At 42.9% G+C, this 15,892-nt stretch overlaps 1 protein-coding gene across 8 annotated transcripts in view; it reads right to left on the minus strand.

The window, feature by feature from the left end:
• The window catches only part of IL1RAPL2 (interleukin 1 receptor accessory protein like 2), a 368,238-nt gene that overhangs the window by 317,543 nt on the left and 34,803 nt on the right, over positions 1-15,892 (minus strand). Inside the window, exon 2 of one of the 8 annotated variants that reach the window (XM_065689765.1) lies at positions 7,737-7,827. The exons of the other annotated variants lie outside the window; for them this stretch is intronic. The gene's annotated coding sequence lies outside the window, so the exon portion shown is untranslated. The remainder of the gene's footprint in view (positions 1-7,736; positions 7,828-15,892) is intronic. 8 annotated transcript variants of the gene reach the window in all.

Genomic DNA, 15,892 nt, shown 5'->3' on the forward strand with positions numbered 1-15,892 from the left:
CTGTAACCACCACTAACTGTTGAACCAGCATTTAAGTGGACAGAAGTGTGGTTATGCACATGAATCAAAATGGGCTTTTTTGAGTGAAGAGGCAAAATAAAAGCTACTTCTGCTGTCAGATTTTGTGCAGATTCATACAGATGCTTCTGTGTGTTAACGATGCCAAACAGTAATGACAGACTTGCACATTGGTATAGAATATATAAATGATCAGTTCCAGAAGCAACATCCATTAAAAAGACTGATCCCCATGGACAAATACTTCTGATGGCAATTACAAAAGAGAAAACAGACTTTGGGGGTTGCCCTGTATCGGGATTTTGGATCTGAGGAGAAAGGGAAGTTGAATGGCCCTTCCACACAAATTACAGGGGCAGTCAAGGCTGAAGAGAATTAGATGGGAAATGGCATGATCTAAGCACTCTGCTCATTTGGGTCAGAGTTCTTTAAAGGGTTCCAGACCACTACATCCAGGGTAGATTCACCTAAATGGTAATCCACCCAGGCACCCAAACCTACTGCGTGTATTAGTTTGGTTCACCACTGCATATAACATGAGCTCCCCTGCAAGGGGAGACAGAACTCCCTAAACTCGTTCAAAGATTTCAACACCCTAAATTTCTGCCCCTTTTCCAGGTGGTAGCATCAATCTACTTAGTTCATGCCGGTGGATGAATGCCAAGGTTAGAAACACAGCCTGCACTTATCAATTCTCACCCACCGTGCCCTGTTTGCAAAACAGGGAAGGAAGAACACAAGCTTTAGCGAGTTGTTTGCAGGAGGGGTTTCACATTAGAGCTCAGAAAACCTTCAGCACATGCCATTGCATGCAGCAATGGCCTGTTGTACTGACAAAAGCCAACTGGCCCTGCCTAATTCCCTCCACCAAATTATCTACTAATGTAGCTCCATTTTAGAGACAGGCAGGCAGGTGGCAGAGAGGCAACACAAGTGGAACCATCCTTTCTTTACAAGTGAACTGTAAATTGTGGTCCCTGCAAGCCTCTCCAAAAGGGCTGCTAGCCTACACTGCTGTATAAAACATAGCTCATTGCAAAGTCTTTCTTCCTTTTCCACTTGAGTCTTTCTCCTAATTCTACATGACAAAATCTGAAATCCTTGCTAAATGCCATGACACACTGAATTGTTATTAACAAGCTTATTAGAGCTGTGAAACAGGATTTCCATTACATAAATCTCTTACTTCCCCCACAGTACAGCAGGATACCTTCCTAAGTATCCTACAATGCCCAGTGACCTACCTATTGCCTTGTAACAACAGAAGCAGTCGTATCTGATTTGCCCTTTAAGAATTCTCCAGCTGTCTTGATTCATTAACATACTGTTAAGTGCTCCTTGTCTAGCAGTGAAAATGTCCTGCTCTCCTATCTCATAAGTAGCCTCTCTCCATTCAGCTCCTTGTTTAATCAATGCTAATTACCCAGTCCTGTGATCATCTCCTGAAATTAGCACAAATGGTAACAAGTTCTTTGATTGCCAATGTTTTTGTAAATGTTATATTAAAAAACAGCACTAAAATAACAGCATAGACAAAATTTGTATTAGAACCATGCATGCAGTTTCAAAATTCACAAGGATGGCATGCAGAGTGGGGGCCCACTGTCATTCACTTCAACTGATTCAAATAAACAGTGCACAAAGAAACCCACCTACTTACAGTCAGCAAAAGAGCTGGTGAGGAAAAACAATCTACAGTGAGTATTAGCAATACAAGAACATGACATTACAGCTACAGATTCCAAATGTATTGCTCTTAAAGACAGAAGTACTGGTTTGATTTTAACCTCATTAGTTTCTCAATGTCTGGGGAGGGGAAAGGGCAGGGAAACAGTGTAAGCAAATTTCAGAATGTGGTTCAGAGATGCTCAAAGCCAAGGCATTTGCTCAAGACAGCTTCTCATTTTACCTGCGCAGCATCATGTAGTGCCAGTCCCTGCACAATACAAAAGCATCACCAGACAGTCCTGAGAGAAGTATGTACTCTTACAAAAAGAGTAGAACATGCCTGTTTGATACTGAAAGTCAAACCTCTACAAATTCCCATTACCCAACAGGAGCTAAATAACTAGAAAAATATAGGACAGGTCACTTTGACATACAATGAGATGGGAAAGAAATGACTGGCCAGGATACTAAGAAAAATGAATGAGGAATGAATTGTGTAACTGGGTCAAGCAATTCTGAAAAGAACTGGGAGCCTGGTGGATGATTTGGAGTGATTGTCCAAGACAAGAAGCAGCTTGTTCAAGAAAGTTTTTATGAAAATGAAGAAGTCTTAAATATTTTATTACAAAATAATGAAACAAATTCCTGGAGGATGACCAGCTCCACCTAAGATAGGCCCACTGAGATGAGCAATTAACCTCAGCCAGGATCCTGTTCCAACCAGGTGAAGCAAACGACAACCACCACAAACAAAAAGATGAAATCCCAATGCCTCTGAAGTCAGAGGCAAAAATCCCAAGTGGCTTCACCTTAGCCCAGTTCTCACAAACTGCCCAGTCAGATGTTTCCAGTTGCCTCAGCCCTGCTGAGGACTTACTCTGGGTCACAGCATCATTAAGATCATCCTCTATGAGAGTCAGATAGAAATCCATGACAAATTAATTCACTTTCTTAATTTGACACTGGGCACCATTTCTGTGTAATCACTCTTCTAATCACTGCAGGAGTTAATAACATGCTTTTTCTCCTATCAGCTCTTATTCGTCCTTAATTTCTCTGTAAAGCTCTGTGAGATGGGAGGTGTCTTAACAGACATGCCAAAAAGCAACCACCATGAACCTTCAGTCTAGTTTGGGTCCTCCATTTGTTAGGATAGTACACCTGCACATTTCTCATACACAGGGCCTTACTTTTGTTCCATTTTAAAAAGGAATACAGAACAATTCTAGAACACAGAATGCTGTAGTACCAGAAAGCAGACCTAAAACCAAGCAGTCATCCTCATCTTCACAATTTTGCAGCACAAGACTGACATTCAACATTAGGAATCCCTCTGCACAGACACTGAAACATCAGAGCAGTACAGGTTCTCTAAAGAATTTGTTCTTAATTTTCTTAAGAACAAGTTGATTACCTTCTGTTACGACTGGTACAAGTAATATTTGTTCACCAGCTCACCTGAGGACCATTCTTTTTACCCTAACGTTTCTATAAGGGTTTTTCTGAATGCTTAAGAATTCTGGACAAAAAGCAGGAACCTCGAGACTCACTACTGCCAACAGGACTTCAGAAGTGTGCAGTTACAAATACATACAGGCCGAGATTAAAGAAGCAATACTGACCAAATGCAGCTCCTGAATCAGGCACATACCCTCCTTGTCTCCACAGATTATCCAACAGAAAGGCCAATCACGGTTACTGCTGTACTGCCCCATTTCATTGCTATCTGCAACGTTACTACAGGCAAATGCAGAAGCCTCAGGAAGGCTGGTTGCTCTGTCAGACGACAGTGCAGTAAAGAACTTCTGGAAGCTTTGAGCTCCCCATCTGTGCTCCAAGCACCTACCAGAGCTTCCAGATGTCCTGCTGAGCTATCCACACACAGCAGCGCCAACAGCACACACAGTTGCCATGTGCAAACAACATCCAAAGGTTTTTCTTTCAGTTCCCTACTCTCCTGAAACAAGGTGAAGACAGACAGAAACAAGCTATTACTTTAACTAGAGAAACTGCCAGTAAGCAAGAGGTTATTTGTTGTGCAAGCAACAGCTGCCATGTGAATTTTAAACAGATGTAATGGTTAATTAATGCTTAATATTCCCTTGCAGCATTGGAGATGTGAAGTAATAACAATTCTGACCTCTTGTAGAGGACAATTCAGCATTCGACACAATGACCATTTTACAAGAAACTCAAATGCAAACCACCTTGAAGCTTTTGCTAAAGGGAAATGCATCCTTGGCCCCTGGATATGCATATCGCAAGAATTCATGCATCCACGGGACACGACAAGCTGATGAGAGAAAGGCTCCACAGAACTGCCCAGTTCCAGTCATCCATGACTGAGAAATTCACATTGAAAAGAGTGCCAAGGAGAATAATGTAGGAGCAGCCAAACTGAAATTCAATTTTACAAGATGAAAGTAGACTCCTAAATACATCAGGGGAAAGCACCAGGAAGGCAGAAAATCTATTTGCACAGCCCCCAAAAAAACACTGGTATCTTTGGGGTGTGAATGAGAAGGTCTCCAGTCACCAGCGGCCCATGGTTCTAAGTGAGAAGCAGTACTGGGAGCGTAGATCCAACTGCTTTCACAATACATCTTGATAAAATTAAGGGGAGGATGTGACTTGTTTGCCCACTACTGCAGAGTGACTTGATCCAAAAGCATCCCCATCCCTCCACGCACGCAGGCATCTGCGTGTCTAATGTTCTGAATCTCCCCATTTCAATTAATTGGTTGCACTCCACTATTTCTGAAAAGTATCAGCCTTTAAAGCCTCAGGAATTATCTACAAAAACAATTCTGTCATACTCTCAACACATGACTATTTCTGTGGTGACTTTTTAGCACTTCATTGGATTCCCTCTCCTCAATACTCAGGGTACTCCCACACCACCCTGCATCGCAAACCCCAGGTAAACCAAAAATGAAAAACTCAGTTTTTCTATACCCAAATGTAAAGTCAAGCTCTAAATAGGCATTCACTGTATATCCACACATCACACCTCTATGGCCTGAACACATTCTAGGGCAATGCCAGATGATGCCACATCACCCAGCCACAGTCAAGCTATCTTTTGCTATATATACACCATGAGTTCGCTTGAGCCTGGAATATCAGAGTATTTTGTCTTCAAACAGCACTTTCTCCTGAAGCATTTATACTCACAGGCTGGTCGCAGATACTTAGAGCAGAGTCCACCTAAATACAGAATAACTACAAAAAAAGGCAAGCTTTCCTCACTGCCTTCTCCTTTTTTCTTTTTTTACCAGTATACTTTTTTCCCCTTTTCTATTCAGAAACCCCTCCACCTTCCTGAAGGGCTCATTAACCTCTCTAAAATATCATTCTGACACTACTAAATACCGTCCGAAAGGACCAGTGCTGTCAGAGCAACCTGAGAGCCCACAAACGCTTCCCAAATACTGACCTCTCTGAAGCCTATTTGCCTACAACACTTGCACATCCTCATTTATCTCCTTTCAAGTCATTTAGTCATTCATTGATAAGCAATTACGAGAGCTTCCAGGGCCTGTGGAACAGCTTATCCTTGTCTTTGGCTCCCTGTTAGCACTGAGACCTTGTGGATGGTAGTGCAGGATAAAACCCTTTCCCATCTGCCTGATCAGACAGGTGATAACCAAGATTTCCCATGGCATTGGTAGAGCCAGTACTGTGCATGTTAGTGTATTAAACGGCTTAGATGGTTCCCCCAGTGTCTGTGATTTTCTTCAGAGCCTAGAACATGAAGATATTTCTTGGAAACTCAGTACAGCCCCAAGATTCACAAAGCCTTCACAGGTGCTCATGAGCATTGCCAATCCTTTCTTCCTACAGCCCCTCTTTTTGCATATTAAAGATTAATACGTTCTTTGCTACAGAATTCTGTTACTCTGTCTCCTTCCCCCCTGGCACCAATTCAGCTTCCTGCTGAGCTGAACACACCACTACAGATGTTTTATTTTCAGTTTTGAATATTTTCTAGCAAAGGTGATGTTGACAAAAAGAAGGTTCTTGCAAGCAGCAACTGTTGTGAGCAGCATATATCCTGTGTAACTCCTTGAAGAAAATAATATGGACTGTTTCTTCTGGGAAATATGTAAAAATAGAGAGCTCTCAGATGTATAACTTCAACAGGAATCTGAACCTAAGGGTCCCCTTACAGTCATTTGAGGATTTTTGTATTAAACAAGGCTAGGTTCTGCCTAGCAAAGTTCTAATCACAAACCCTCCCTCGGTCACACAGCTTCCAACAGCCCTCACCACGTCTCCCACGCACTGCTCTGCTTTGAACCTTCAGTACAGGACACTTTTTAAGCATTTTACTTTCTCAAGGGCTTGTTCATCTGTACACAAACCCACTCCTCTCTTTAAAATAACACCGGGCTATGGGCCAGCCTCACAGTGTCACAGCCACTCAGAGGAAAGCATGTCGCTCTGTGGTTAACCCACGCCACAGTGCTGGTCATTCTTGTATCTACTCATGCACAGGACAGAACGTCAGCTTTAATTCTGAAATTCTCTGATGCTGTCACTTTGTGCCAGGGTTAAGTGGTTTCAATTATTTCATGTCAGCTCACTTTACTGTAAGCATTCCCACCGCTTGCATTTGCTTTCCATCAAAACATGTTAGAAATCTCTTCCTAAGAGCCATTCTTAACACTGGGCTAACATGGGACACAGCTGCAACTGCTGGTGGTCACAACATACAATGTTTACTTGGTTGGTTCTCCAAGAATGGCTGTCCTCATCACAGCATCGTTCCCACTGGAACAAGTCTGGTCCCAAAGAAACCTATTCTGGATAGCTTTTACACAGAAGTGCTTCCAGGGACCAGGGCTGCCTGCATTGCACAGGAGGCAGGCAACTGGCCATGTTGCTGGCTGCCCAGGTCTTCATAGTTACTGTCCCAGCACTACACCCTTTACAAGGGAAATACTTTGCTGCAAGTGTGTGACAAAACTTCACACAAGCATTGCCAGCTTTTCAGTACAGTAATGGTACCAGGCAGCAATGCTTTCCATTGACTTGCTTTATTACACAAATGACACACGTGTTTTTTTGTGAAGATGGGTACTACAAGGGATGGAGTTTCTGCTCAGATCATACCCTAAGAACCAGAAGCAAGTGGTGCTAACTGACTTTCAGCTTTTCTTCTCATTCCTCATTTATTTCTACAACCTGAATTCACTCTCCTCTGCTCCACCGCAGAACATTAAAAACCTTCTCAGAGCATCCTGGAAGCAAGAAATATCAGGTAAAATACACTCCCACTGACATCCAACTTTCCTGGACCATGAAAACGTTCACAGCCAAGTGATACACTCTAGTACTGAGCTTAAACACAAGATATAGGGTTGGTCACTGAACACCACCAAAACTATTATGAAAATGAGTAATAGCATGTTCTTTAAAACTCTCCTGACTCAAGTCCTAATCTCCCAATGCACTGTTAGTGTTGATAATGTTTCCTTTATGTCAAGGAAACCGCATTAATTGTGAACTGATTTACACATGATCAGAATCAATCATCTGCATTTTCAGGGTGATCCTGGACATGAACTGAATGCCATTAGAACAGGATGGCAAAAGGAGTCAACAGTGAAAAGCCTGCAGAAAGTAGGATTATATTTTTTTTAATAAAGTCAAAGTTAATTAAAGAATGACTGTTCTTAAATTACTGAAAGATTTAATTTACTCCGGAAACACCTGAATCATCATTAACACTGTAAAGATCTCTTTGCATTAATTCATACCCAAATTCAAGGCTGTGCATTTTGTTCAGCTTCTTTCTTCCTGTTCATATTTGTACCCTATTAAACTTCAGTACAGGTGCATATGGGTTAGTAATCACATTTTGATATTTTGCATGCAGATTAGTCCTATTCGAATCTGCATAAATTTGATATGCATCACCAAAAAAGTGAAAGCTCAAGCAACTTTTATTTTTATCTAATCAAATCACTGCCTAATGAAAAACGCGTAACTGCGCACAAAGGTGCACTCGGGCAGGCTCCAGGGATCCTGGGAACAGGAACATTTACCACTCGGTAGGACTACGAGGTGCAGGTCTCTCTGGCCTCATGGTCAAAGTCTGATCAGGATCAGCCACATCCAAAATGCCAGTGTTACCATCTGCAGGAAGATTAAATCGGGGTTTCCACCACTAGATGAACCCAGAACTCCTCACCTAAACCTTCTCATAGTCAATTGAGACTTGGTAGATTATAACCGAAATCCCTCCTCCAGTATGGAAATGGACAAATCTATTTGCTTCCCTATACCTGAATTTTCTGGCTGTGCAACAAGCACATCTTTTCTTCTAAGGTAAGTGGCTGCAACAAGAGAAGCAAACCTCAAGCAGAAAAAGAGTTCATTTAATTAAACTGCAGCAGCAGTCCCATTACGCAATGGTAGGTAATATTAACCAGTTTACTCTGGAATTATCAAGACAAAGCACACTCCTTCCACTGCTGAAATTGTATTAAACCACTTTAAAAGAGATGGCAATGAAATAAATATGCATAAACTGGCCTGGCTTCTTAATACAATTGGCAGGATCTGGTCCAGAAACAAGTCTGCTGGTGGAGATAAAAGTGGTTTTAAAAGCAAAACACAAAAGACACAACCACTTGAAAATATGATACTGAAGTAGGCCACAGTGTCTGGGAGACTTACAAATCCATTTATTGCTCCATGTGTGCTCCTGCCCACGCCCTCACCCTTCAGTCAGCACAGACTTCAGAGCAGCTGATGGGTACAGCCCCAGATCAAAAAGCATTGTGGGCAATAGTGAAGAGTTATACTGGAGACAGGGGTTAAAACATTGCGTGAAGCGATTTCAGACCTAAACTTGAACAGAGAGTTTGATCACGTCCGGAGTTCACCCCTCCACACAGCAAAGGCTGAGGAAGGAGATGGGTACAGAGCACTTGAGGAGTCCCCGAAGGAGACAAGGCACTCCATTCATGCATCCCACTCCCAGCTACAATGCTGCACCTGGACACCTCACAGCTTTAGGCAGGCCTCTCTTTCCTCATCCCAGGAGCTAAAGGAGTAAGTGTATTGGGATCTGCAAAGTCTGTGTAAATTACCATGGGGCTGGAGTAAAGGAAATGTAGAGCATTCACCTGAACAGCTGCGGCAGAAGCAACAAAGGCTTGAACGGATATGGATACTATATCACATAGAGATCACTTTAACATCTGCCTCACCACGTAAGAGTACATTGTGCACTGATCTCATCTTCGAACTCATAGAAATCTTACAAGCGTGCTGCCATCTCAGAAGCAGGCTCGGCTCATTTCCTATTATGCAGCACAGTGAGGCAGAGCGGCTGCACCATATTTCAACTTCAAATCAGCGAGAGATGCTTAAGTAAAATAACTACAACAAAATTAACATGCAGCTACACTTCCCATTCAGCTCCACTACTGGTATCTCTTTTTCTTGGAAGGAAAGGAAAGGAAAGGAGGTCTCACAAAACCAGTCTCCCACATCAGCAGCAGCACAGGGTCCACAGGGCTTACTACAGAAGCAAAGGCTTGCAGACATCGGCTCACAGGGCTCCCTTCTCCTCCTCTATACGCCTGGCCACAGGCAAGAACCCATCACTGTAACTCCTTAATCACCGTTTGTCCTTGTTCCACACGAATTTAAGGGTTTTGAAAAGAGGAATTTGAATTAAATTAAGGCTTAGGAACAAGCAGCAACTGGCAATAAACAAGTTCCCCAAAGCGTAAGAGTTTGTCCTCCACACTCACAGCATATTTCAAGGTCAATTACACTCCCTAACTAAGTGCTTTGCCACAGCCAGGCTGCAGGAGCTACACCAGGATGAAGAGCAGCAAAAAAGCTCACGCACCCCTGCTTCTGCCAGCCTGAAATCAAAACTCATCCCTCTCCAGCAAGGATGGCTCTGGACCTGTGATGGAAGCTGCAACTGCACCTTAACCCTTGCTCTTGACAGCATTGAGCCATTCTGCTTCACCCGACGGATCCTTCCAGAAGCACTTTTTTTCCCTTTCACTTTTGTAAGTATGTTTCTATTTGCATTTCCTTTAAAAAGCATATCATAACCTTCTTGTGACTCTCCCATCTGCCACCCCCCTCCTACCCACATCCTCCCAAGAAACACAAACATCACCACCAGCTTTCCTAAAAAATCCATACACTGAGGTAACTAAAAATCAAATACTTTGCATTAAAATATTTATGGAATCTGGTCTCAAGAATAAAAAAAAATAAAATAAAAAAGAAGCATTTTCAATACTTCTCTTCACCACCCTCTTTTCAAAGAACCCACAGAGACATTGGTAACCTGACTGGTCATCTGTCCATCTGCACACAGTGACTGTCTTATCTCCCTGCCACAGAGAGGACAATTTCCTTCACTTTCATCACAGAACAGAATCTCTTTCAGAAATCAAGTGCATGTGAGTGGGTATTTAATTTAAAAACAAAAATAAAAAGCAGCTCTCCATCACCACCACGCAATACTACAAACATTGCTACTTCTCCTGTGAGTCAGACAGCACCCCTCTGCCCATGGGCTGTGGACAAAGTGGGGAAATGCCCCACTGCAGCAGCTGTACCTGCTACCCCAGGATAGAGTTTCTTCCCCTAAACTCTTACATCTCATCAAGATTCATTAGACTGCTGGGCCATTAAAACCAGATAACTCTTAGCAGAATTCTTAGCATTTAACTGCTATACTTAATCCATTAATCTCCAATACATTTTAGAAGAGTTTTCTTGCTGTGTTATTTAAAAGGACTCCTGTGGATAAGATCAGCTTTAAACTAACATACTACCTGAATCATTTACCACGACAAAAACGTTTTTACCGATCATCACACTGCTATTCAATAGCAAAATTACTGCACATGTTTAAAAGCATTCTGCTCTAGGGAAAACAGGCCAGTATTAACATGAATGCATTAAGCCTAATTTTCATTATTGTGGTTGAACAATGCCAAAAGTGTATATAAAGAAAAAAACTTTAACAGCTCTAGTAAGCTATTTTTGTGCTTAAAAAAAAAAAAAAACCTGAATAAAAGGACTTTTATTAACCACACAATGAAATTAGCTTTTCTTTTGCTTTTTCTTTAGTTTAATAAGGTATGGCTTTCAAACTATCAGTTTGTCTTCACCTGCAATTTACACAGTACCCAGATAAAGAGTGTCAAGTCTCTGAACACTAAAAACATTAGACATTTAAATTTTGTAATTAGCTCCACTGTTCTCACCTCCCGCAAGCTCAGAGGTCACCAGGAGCCACCTCTTCCTTCTCGCTGACAAATATTTGCCTTCAAAAATGTGTCAGAAAAAAAGCAAAATGAAACAAAACCACCCCAAACCCCAGAATACAAAGCATGGAGTGAGGCAGCAGAGTCAGTAGAGAGGCAGGATAAGAGTGCTCCAGCACTCCAGGCTTGCACTACAGAGGCCAGGGAGAGTTCTGCTGCTGATTTAATTGACACCAGGATTTAAACCTACAGCATTTGCTTCTGTAATTGGACGAATATTCTGATTAACAACAAATAATTAGCTTATTTTAAATGGCCTAATCTTCTTTGTGCAAGATGCACATCCTAAAAATGGATTACTGCGGGGTCTGATGCCGGAGCCTCTCTAGCATTAAAGGATTAAAGGCCATCCATCTGAACTCACAGCTAATTGGGAGGGCCGCATCCCTTCAGCCAAATCCACTTGTTGTGCCTGTGCTTGGAGGGGCTGTGCCTGCCCACTGTGTGTGCCAAGTGAACGGCTTCTGCTGTGGTGAGAGCCACCCCTGAGTGCAGTGCTCATTTTCGGAAAGCCAGGCACAAGGGCATTCCACTGGACATCGCTGTTTAATAACCCCGGAGTCACAACTGCAGATGTCTGCATTAACACAGGGTTTGAGAGAGTAGCAGATGGTTAGGAAGCTCTTAACTGTGAGGGCCCTAATGATTTCCAAAGGTAAAACAGCAAGTAGCTTTTATGCATAAATGATACTCACCATATGGTAAGTACGACTGAAATTTTAAACAAAAAAAATTTAATTATTACAGTTAGATTGAATAGAACCAAAACCAATTAAAGCTGAGCTTTATGCTAAAGACTGGAAACATTTATATCAATAACATTAATGCTGCCAGAAAGGGGAGAAGGGCACACACCAGAAGAGTAGTGTTTTAAAGTGCTAGACACAAATCCTGTTAAAGTTCAGTTTGCTCCATTGAAGATACACCAAAGATGAGGCTGGCATTCCAGGCACCAAAACCGATAAACAGACATACAACCAATAGAAAAATCATATTTCATTGACATGGTTTCATTGATCGGTGAGGTGACATCTACTGTTCTGCACAACTGCTACCTAGCACTGAAAGAAGCACTGCTCGGTTTGATAGTGCTTAACTTCATGCAGTAAAATCAAAATAATCACCTGTGACTCATTAGATTATCTGCCACCTCTTAATATAATAAGCAGTTAGATTACATGGCATCCCTCAGTTCATTAAACTAAGCCCACTCAGTGGTATGCAGTCTGTCTCTCAGAAATCCAGTAGTTTACTGAATCCTGTCAGTCATTCTTTACTTCGTCACAGATCTGTGATGAAAAACCATGTAAAATACTGGTTTTATCAAAGCCACTCCCAAATTTCTAGACTTTAATGTAGCTGGACTTTTGCTAGATGTTATATGAGACAGTCACAGCAAAAACCCAGACCTAAGCACAGTTCTGGTCCAGCACCATTACGAGCTCCCAGTTCTGCAGAGGACTGTCGACAAATCTTCCTATCTTCAGCAGGTCTGATGTGACTTGTGAGTGAACCTTGTGCATGTGATATGGAGCTTTTGCAGATAAATTCTGCTTTGATTGTTCAGGTTCACTAGAAACCAAAGTGAAACTCAAGAGATACATATTAAATCCAGGGGGAAAGATGTCTGCATGCATGCACCCACATGCAAAGCACCCAGCCCTCCTTCCCTTCCTCATTTTGTCCCTATGCCAACTCCCAGATGCCAAACCCCAGCTCACATGGGTGCGCTCACCAGTGATAATATGGGATTCAGAAGAAAACTCCACAAGGTTCCACCAGGCTGTTCTTTATACTGTGAAACACTGACCCACTCCAAACACCAGCCCTGGAGAGGCTTTTGTTAGGGACCCAGGCGCCTGCCCAGGGCATAATTCCACTAGTCCCATGCTCTGAAACAGGGTCTCCAGGCAATGCTGGAGTCCAAGTAGACAGTCCAGTTCTGACAAGCAATGTGTTCTCTGTCTCCCAGTACCACAGCAGACAGGCCATTCACTATGGCCCTGTTTTGCAGTCTCTGGAAAGGAGACTGGACTGCTCTGCTGGCCAGGCAAGACTGACAAGTACTTAGGGAGGCACTGCTAGCACCTCCATTTGGAACTGTCAGAGGAGTTTTGGATGCCTCAAAAAAAAAACCCTCCCCCAACAGGTTTGCAGGGCACAGAAACGGAACTTGCTGTCTTGCTGTAGATGGGAGAGGGAATGGGATTATTAACCATCCTCTGGGGAAGACAGGGAGAAGTTAAAGTATGTTTTATTGATTCTTTCATTTACGAATGTAAGTGGGTAAGTGATTTCAGCCTCCAGACATTTCTCTCTTGACTTTTACATATTCTTTCAGGGATCAGAAAGTTCATTGTTCCCTTCTTTCCCAACGATGGCAGGGGGATAATGAGAGACAAGGAGCACTCAGAGGGCAAGCATCTAGCAACAAACCAGGCAGGCCCAGAGCTGCTCTAAGAAATTTTTGTTGGCTTTCCTTTTAGTCCACACTCCATTCAAAGGAGAGGCGATCCCCACAAAAATTTAGGTCATTTAACAGCAGTTTAGGGCTGACGTTAGGAAGACAAGTGTGTACATCCCTGGGGAGTGACAGACGGGGCACACTCAGTGTTACTAAATCCCATTCCCTTCCTTTCAAACAACCTGCAGTGAGTCACTGTTATGCTACGGCATCCCGTCACAGTGTAGAAAACCTCTCTGTAGTAACACTGAATACAAGTCACACATCCATCTCTCCATGTAAGTACTGTGTGGCAGGAGTATGCAGACAAACATTAAACCAGCTTTCATTCCAAGGTAAGAACCCACCATCCGTTGCTGCAAAGCACTGTGGTAACCCATAAGCAACTCTGACACCTCAAGTGCTTCATTCTGATGGGACAAGCCCAGGACAGGCCAGCACCACTCATGCTGCTCTCAACACTCCTGAAGAATTTCTAATTTCTCCCCCAACTTATCTCATTTGGAGGACTTAATACATTCATTGCAGACTTCCCCATCAGCCCCACTGGAACCCCCCAGCACACAAATGGTCCCCACATTGCTAATTACTATTCCATACTTCTGTAAAGACTGTGCTTTTCCCCAGCAGCAAGCAGACACATCATGGTCAAATGCACAGGATGCCCCAAAAGATGGGCTCAATCCTGTGCACAGAACTGAGCAGACGTGAGCCACTGCACTTGCTCATTAATTATTCCCCACCCACTATCAAAGCCCAGCTCCAAGACGCTGCTGTTCTTACTCCTCCATCCTGATTTATACATAGTAAAGATGAGTACTAAAGAAAACATGCCACGAGGATCTTACGCTTTTAATTATTTTATCACAGCCTTCACGTACCCTTTTTGGATATTATTACCCTGGAGAGTACGCTAACAACCTTAAGTTGCTGACTAATTAAGTTTTGGTATACTCAAAAGCCGGTTTTTGCACACTAATTAAATTTACAGGCAGTTAGATTTGACAGGTACTACAGTATCTGCCAACGCGCCTTCATAATCCGTTAAATTATTAACTCTGAGGCAGCAGGCCATGCCCACGAGGGCAGGGAAGAGCTCCGGCAGCAAAGCTACCCCAGCAGAGCAGCATCCAGCAGCCCTGTACCACAGGGAGCTGGCCCTGTACCACAGGGAGCATGGATGCCCTCCCTAGGCAAAAGCAATGGGTTGCAGTAGGGGGAACCTCCTGTCCCCCGTATCTGCTAGGGAGACATCTGAATTTCTACTCAGATCCAGCCCTTAACGGCTGGCAGAGGCTGGGCAGCAGACAGGCACAGCCTCACTTCCCCCTCCTGCTGCCCCACCAATAGGCAGCAAAATCCCCCAGAAATGCAACTGCCTTGGACTGCAGACAGCATCCCTCTCCCCTGGCTCTGGAGAACTGCACCTGAGGATAATTCCAAAGGCAAGGCAAGCAGCAGGCTCCCCACCAGATACCTGTCCTCAAAACCTTCTCCAAGGACTGGGCAAGCAGGCGCAGCCAGCAACTTCAGAGCTGCCATTGCCACAGTGCTGTCTGCAATCGCAACAGCCAGATAAATCACCCAACACCACTCCTGCGCTATCACACCTCAGGCCCTCTGCAGACAAAACATTCATTTAGCAAGTTATATGATTCGCAATGTCAAATGCCTCTCATAGTTCCCTTAGGACAGCTGCTCTTGCTATTTCATCTGTTAAATATTTCCAGAACCCAAAAGTCCTCAGGGAGAAAAGCAGTTATTTTGACTAACTGCTCCTCCTCCTCAACTAGTTACTGTGTTAGCTTCCTCCCACTCAAACACCAGGAGTTGATTAAGACATACGGATTATCTCAACACTACCAAGATTTTCAATTTAGAAAGTGAAATATTGACATTCTTAATATCACATTCCTCTTTCACTCAGGAGCCCTTCCTCACATTGACACTGATCCCCACTGGAACACAGAGCATCGAAGAGACTGTGATTCAAGGGCAGATGGCTTTTGTACACAGTTTTTGGTTGAAGCTGCTGATGGAGTTCAAGCCACCACAGTTTTTCTTTTGAATTCTACCAAGAAAACTACTTGCAAGTGATTCTTTCTTATGGAAATCTTGGGTCATAAAAAGAATTATTCATGTCTACATTAAACTTAGAATTCTGCTTTATGGTTTATGGTCTTCCTCCTTCTTTAAAAGATGATTTTGTAGAATGTTGGGTCTCTTGTCAATATAACATAAAAACAACACACACAAAAGAAAAGCCAGAAAGGAAAAAATATATACTTGGAAATCCCTCATTTGGAAATCCTTCAGGAACACCTCAGTCTTTAAAGTAAATCATATTTCCTGTATGTAAAACTTTGAAAGCTTTGTTTTGTTCTAAGTAAAGACAAAGCTTGTTTTGAACTGGAATAGAAAATGAATT

Source organism: Lathamus discolor, chromosome 9 (assembly GCF_037157495.1).
Source record: "Lathamus discolor isolate bLatDis1 chromosome 9, bLatDis1.hap1, whole genome shotgun sequence".
Taxonomy (NCBI): Eukaryota; Metazoa; Chordata; class Aves; order Psittaciformes; family Psittacidae; genus Lathamus; species Lathamus discolor.